A 7,329-nucleotide genomic window follows, 5' to 3' on the forward strand; every position below is an offset into this window, starting at 1 on the left:
AGTCTAGTTCATAGATTCAATTAACCCTACACTGTATGTGCCTAGGGTCTCACCCTGGTAGCTGAGTCAGGCCACCCCAACCAACTTGGTGGCACCATAGTGTCAGCCTTGTCAGGATAGGTCTCCCCAGATCGACCCACTAGCTGTGAACATTCTAAACAAACATGAGCCTCCTTAAGTGTCCAGTTTAAGGGTATTACACAGAAACATACCAAGGGAACATGAATCAAATATGCACTTTCATTCATTTACAATAAACTCATAAAGTACATCATATTGATTGAAGCTAAGGGAATAAAAAATTGTCTAATAGCTCCCACTTGCACTTTGGTCCAATCAAGTACTAGCCAGAGTGCCATGATTTCCATGTGTTTCTCAAACTCTTTTTGTGAAAGTGGCTTCGTCAATGGGTCTGCTACATTTTCCGCTGACGCTACCTTCTGAATCAGGACAACCCCTCTACAAACAATCTCCCATAGTACATGGTACTTCCTCTCAATGTCCTTCGACTTTGAGTGGGCTCGTGGCTCCTTGGCCTGAGCAATGGCTCTGTGCTGGATGAAACTACTCCCAACTCGTGAATGAACTTTTTCATCCACACGGCTTCTTTGGCAGCCTCACTTGCGGCAATGTACTCGGCCTCGGTCATGGAGTCTGCAGTGGAACCCTGTTTGCTGCTTTTCCAACAAATAGCAAACAATCCTATCATGAAAACATATCCAGATGTAGACTTCCTATCATCTGGATTCGACTGGAAATCAGCATTTGTATACCCTTGGATCTGTAGTGAGCTACCGTCAAATACTAGACAAAACTCTTTTGTCCTTCGAAGGTACTTAAGTATGTTTTTCTCAGTAGTCCAGTGCTCTTGCCCTAGGTTGTCATGAAATTTGCTTACTGCACTCACTGCCTGAGCAATGTCAGGACGAGTGCACAGCATGGCATATATGATGCTCCCTACGGTAGAGGCATAGGGAACGTCTTTCATGCCATCAATCTCCTCAGAAATCTTGGGAGACATCTTCTTAGAGAGAGTGACTCCATGCCTGAAAGGAACATTTCCTTTATTGAAGTTCTCCATGCTGTATCTTTTGACTATTTTGTCAATGTAAGCAGATTGGGATAATCTTATTATCCACTTCGATCTATCTCTATAGAGTCGAAGACCCAGTATATAAAAGGCTTCTCCAAGATCTTTCATGGAGAATTGCTGTGAAAGCCATACTTTACCGTAGTTAACATTCCTACATCATTCCCAATAAGCAGAATGTCATCTACATACAGAACAAAGAAGGTAACCTTATCTCCACTGTACCCTGTAGACACAGGGTTCATCCGGATTCTACTCGAAGTCAAACAACTTGACAACAAAGTCAAAATGGATGTTCCAACTTCTAGAACCTTGCTTAAGTCCATAAATGGATCTATTAAGTTTACATACCATGTTTTCGTGACCTGCAGCAATAAAGCCTGATAGCTGTTACCTATAGATATCTTCAGTAAGATCTCCATTTAGGAATGTAGTTTTGACATCCATCTGCCAAATCTCATAATCATGGTATGCTGCTACAGCTAGCAGGATCCTAATGGATTTAAGCATGGCCACAGGCGAAAAGGTTTTCTCATAATCGATGCCCTCTTTCTGAATGTACCCTTTCGCCACCAGACGAGCTTTAAAGGTCTCAACCCTACCATCAGGGCCCTTCTTCCTCTTGTAGATCCATTTGCAACCGATTGCTTTTACCCAGGAGGGTGGATCTACTAGAGTCCAGACTCCACTGGTCTCCATTGAGTCCATCTCTGCTCTCATGGACTCCACCCACTTCTGGGAATCTATGTCCAACATAGCTTCCGCGTAGGTCACGGGATCCTCCTCACTAGTCAAGGTTTCCACCAGGTAACAATCCTAGTCATAACCATAACGGACCGGTGGCCTAGATACCCGAGTTGATCTTCTAGGTTGGTCACTACCTGGAACTTGTGGGACATCTCCCACTACTCCTGAGCTCTCCTCATCAAGAACAATTTCCTGATGATGGGTGTCCAGGATGTAATCAGTTTTCAAGAATTGTGTATTTCGACTGCAGAACACTTTTTGCTCACTTGGGTCATAGAATAGGTAACCTACAAGGCCTTTTGGGTAGCCTACAAACAGGCAATGACTGGTTTTGGATTCCAACTTGTCTGCACTTGTTCTTTTAACGTGTGCTGGACAACCCCAAATCTTCAAGTGTCTGACACTTGGTTTCTTTCCGGTCCAAAGTTCATATGGAGTATTCGAAACCGATTTGGTTAGAACCCGATTCAGCACGTAAATCACAGTCTCTAATGTGTAACCCCAAAAGGATGTGGGTAACTCTGAGTGTATGAGAAGCGACTGGACCATATCCAATAAGGTACTATTCCTCCTCTCTGAAACACCGTTAAGTTGTGGTGTAGCAGGAGGAGCTAATTGGGATACTATCCCATTGTCCTTTAAGTAGTCCCTGATACTCGCCACCTCGATCTGATCGAAAGGCCTTAATTTCTCTCCCTAACTGTTTCTCCACCACTTGTCTAAACTCTTTGAACTTTTCAAAGGATTCAGACTTGTGTCTCAGTTGGTACATGTAACCATATCATGAAAAATCATCTGTGAAGGTGATGAAATACACGTGTTGATTTCGTGTCCTAACACTCAGGGGACCACATACATCAGTATGTATTAGGTCAAGTGTGCATGTATATCTTTTAGGCTTACCTTTAAATGACTGTTTCGTCATCTTGCCTTGTGATTCAGTCAACACCGATGTAGCCAAGTCGGTAATGCTACAGACACGTGGGATTAACTGTATCACAGGCTCTCTTTTTGGGGATTTCAGCCAACGTAGTTTTGCATATGTTAGTTTCTAGAGAAGGATGTAGAACATAGAGACCATTCTCCAGTTACTCGTATGCGATAAATCCGTTAGATAGTTTTGTATGCCCTTAGCTTCAATCAAAATTGATGTACTTTATGAGTTTATTGTAAATGAATAAAAGTGCATATTTGATTCATGTTCCCTTGGTGTGTTTCTATGTAATACCCTTAAACTGGACACTTATTGATACTCGTGTTAGTTTAGAAAGTTCACAGCCAGTGGGTTGGTCTGGGGAGACCTATTCTGACAAGGCTGACACTGTGGTGCCATCAAGTCGGTTGAGGTGGCTTGTCTCAGCTACAGGGGTGAGACCCCAGGCACATATAGTGTGGGATTAATTGAATCTTTGAACTGGACCAGATTTCCAGTATTGCCCTGGACCTTGGAGATTGATGGGCAAAATTGGAAAGTTACACCCGACCCCTAAACTCGATTATGATACTGCACTAGGTGTTGGATCGGGGTGTCTTTGATGTACCAATCAGTGAGATCCTTAGCGGGGGTCAAAACCTGGGTATGTTGGGACAATCCGAGAATTCATCTGAGTGGGTGATCATAGTGACAGGATCAGCCCCTTTGTCGGACAAAGGTAATGATCGGGGATGCGCTCTCACTATTGGAAAACAAGACTGCCGGCAGCCGATTTCAACCGTTGAGATTTGTTTTGCAAAGTATATTTTATATGAGATATAAAAGTATATATATTATGGTTTCTAAAATGTTTGCAAAAGGTTTTAATTCCCGGGATCCATATAAGTGGAGAGTGCAACACTGTTCCTTGCAGCCGAGGGAGAGGTCCTCTCTTGTCGAGCAGTGTATGATCATTAAGGGCTGAGAGGTTAAGTGTAAGACCATTGAGGGTAATACCTGATGGGCTAATCTTGCATCTGCCCACAGTCCCTGGGTGTTACAAGGTGGCTTGGCCCAGGGACCACTTAGGGTAAGTGTTGGGCCCATAGAGCCCATTTGATGGGTTTCAGGGGGTGCACTGTCTTTAATAGTGTATTCGACTAGGCCTTGTAACAAAGGCAGGGCTAAACCCATGTGGCTGATGTGTAGATCAATGCTTGGGTCCCACATCATACAAGGAAGCCCAATTGGGCAACAGTTAGGAAGGTTGAGTGAGCACATAAGCTTAATGGGCCTAAAGCCCATTTCGAACTGTGTTATTTATTTAGTTAAAGGGGCGAATTCTAAGATGGATTAGAAGATAGGATAGGGTCTTAATCCTTTCCACTCAGAGAGTCCAAATCTGAATGTGATTCAGATTTAGAAACCTCCTAATGGGATTAGGATAAAGCTAATCTAATCTGTAGATAAGATAAGGGTTTATCCTTATCACTAGAAGAGAAGGCTGATCCAAATATGATTAGGATAAGCACCTCCTAATGGGATTAGGAGCTGATCTTTTAAGTTAACAAAAAGAAGGAGGGGGCGGCAGCCTTGAGAGAGACCAACAAGAAACACATCAGATTCTCCTTAGTGCTGAAATCAAGAAGAGAGAATTCTGTAGTCTGCGAATACTCTCTTGCCGCCTCCCTGCTCTTGTCGCCCTGTTTGCCAGTTCGATCTCCAGCTGTGGGAGAAGTCAAGATTGGATCTTGACATCAGTTCTTTGAGAAAGGATTGAAAAGGAAGCTGTGCTCACGTTCCATTCTACTATTTCTTGTGAATGACAGAGTTCTTGGGGAAGAACACTGCTGATTCTGCTCCATCCTGCACTGCGCCATCTTCAGTGGAAGCAGTCTTTGGATCCTTCCTTGGGCGTGAACACCTTCGTTGGGAGATATTACTTCTCTGTATCAGGTATTATTCTCTCCCATTCCTTTTGGTTCAGATCTGGTTTAGTTTAAGGTTCAAGATTTATCCTTGAAAATATGATTTTCTAAATAGGGAATGTGATTCCCAGTTGAAGGGAGAAGAAAATTTTTTGAAATTCGCCCCTTATTCCGCAATCTTTGGGTGTCCATGTGATGGATCTCTCATCCCTTTCAGTGGTATCAGAGCCCAGGTTCAAATCTTGAACCATTCTGTTTCAGATCTGAACCTGCGCAATGAGACACAAGTCTAAATCCTTTGAAAAGTTCAAAGAGTTCAGACAAGAAGTCACATAGATTCCCAGAAGTGGGTGGAGGCCATGAGAGCAGAGATGGACTCAATGGAGACCAATGGAGTCTGGACTCTAGTAGATCCGCCCTCCGGGGTAAAAGCAATCGGTTGCAAATGGATTTACAAGAGGAAGAAGGGCCCCGATGGTAAGGTTGAGACCTTCAAGGCTCGTCTGGTGGCGAAAGGGTACACTCAGAAAGAGGGCATCGATTATGAGGAAACCTTTTCGCCTGTGGCCATGCTTAAATCCATTAGGATCCTGCTAGCTGTAGCAGCATACCATGATTATGAGATTTGGCAAATGGATGTCAAAATTGCATTCCTGAATGGAGATCTTATTGAAGATATCTATATGCAGCAACCGCAAGGCTTCATTGCTGCAGGTCAGGAAAACATGGTATGTAAACTTAATAGATCCATTTATGGACTTAAGCAAGCTTCTAGAAGTTGGAACATTCGTTTTGACTCTGCCGTCAAATTGTTTGACTTCGAGCAGAATCCAGATGAACCCTATGTCTACAGGAAGTACAGTGGAGATAAGGTTACCTTCTTGGTTCTGTATGTAGATGACATTCTACTTGGAAATGATGTAGGTATGTTAACTACGGTGAAAGTATGGTTATCACAGCAATTCTCCATGAAAGATCTTGGAGAAGCCTCCTATATACTGGGTCTTCGACTCTGTAGAGATAGATCAAAGCGGATAATAGGATTATCCCAATCTGCTTATATTGACAAAATAGTCAAGAGATACAGCATGGAAAACTCCAAGAAAGGAAATGTTCCTTTCAGGCACGGAGTCACTCTCTCCAAGAAGATGTCTCCCAAAACTTCTGAGGAGATTGATGGCATGAAAGACGTTCCCTATGCCTCTTCCGTGTGGAGTATCATGTTTGCCATGCTGTGCACTCGTCCTAACATAGCTCAGGTAGTGAGTGTAATAAGTAGATTTCAGGCCAACCCAGGGCAGGAGCATTGGACTGCTGTGAAAAACATACTTAAATACCTTCGAAGGACAAAAGAGTTTTGTCTAGTATTCGACGGTAGCTCACTACAGATCCAAGGGTATACAGATGTCGATTTCCAGTCAGACCCAGATGATAGAAAGTCTACATCTGGATATGTTTTCATGATAGGATCGTGTGTTGTTTGCTGGAAAAGCAGCAAACAGGGGTCCACTACAGACACCACGACCGAGGCCGAGTACATTGCCGCAAGTGAGGCTTCCAAAGAAGCCGTATGGATGAAGAAGTTCATTCATGAGTTGGGAGTAGTTCCGTCTGACACAACACCCATCCCATTGTTGTGTGACAACAATGGTTGCTCAGGCTAAGGAGCCACGAGCCCACTCGAAGTCAAAGCACATCGAGAGGAAGTACCACGTACTGCGGGAGATTGTTGGTAGAGGGGACGTCCTGATTCAGAAGGTAGCGTCAGCGGAAAATGTAGCAGACCCATTGACAAAGCCACTATCATAGAAAGTGTTTGAGAAACACGTGGAAAGCATGGGACTCCGGCTAGTACCTAATTGGACCTAAGTGCAAGTGGGAGCTGTTAGACTGTTTTGTATGCCCTTAGCTTTAATCAAAATTGATGTACTTTATGAGTTTATTGTAAATGAATAAAAATGCATATTTGATTCATGTTCCCTTGGTGTGTTTCTATGTAATACCCTTAAACTGGACACTTATTGAGACTCGTGTTAGTTTAGAAAGTTCATAGCTAGTGGGTCGGTCTGGGGAGACCTATCCTGACACGGCTGACACTGTGGTGCCATCAAGTCGGTTGAGGTGGCTTGTCTCAGCTACCGGGGTGAGACCCCAGGCACATACAGTGTGGGATTAATTGAATTTTTGAACTGGACCAGATTTCCAGTATTGCCCTGGACCTTGGAGATTGATGGGCAAAACTGGAAAGTTACACCCGACCCCTAGACTCGATTATGATACTGCACTAGGTGTCGGATCGGGGTGTCTTTGATGTACCAATCAGTGAGACCTTAGCGGGGGTTAAAACCTGGGTATGTTGGGACAATCCGAGAATTCATCTGAGTGGGTGATCATAGTGACAGGATCAGCCCCTTTGTCGGACAAAGGTAATGATCGGGGATGCGCTCTCACTGTTGGAAACCAAGACTGCCGGCAGCCGATTTCAACCATTGAGATTTGTTTTGCAAAGTATATTTATATGAGATATAAAAGTATATATATTATGGTTTCTAAAATGTTTGCAAAAGGTTTTAATTCCCGGGATCCATATAAGTGGAGAGTGCAACACTGTTCCTTGTAGCCGAGGGAGAGGTTCTCTCTTGTCGGGCAGT

This window comes from Nelumbo lutea, chromosome 8 (genome assembly GCF_056320005.1).
Source record: "Nelumbo lutea isolate HS-2025 chromosome 8, American lotus-T2T, whole genome shotgun sequence".
In the NCBI taxonomy this organism is placed as follows: Eukaryota; Viridiplantae; Streptophyta; class Magnoliopsida; order Proteales; family Nelumbonaceae; genus Nelumbo; species Nelumbo lutea.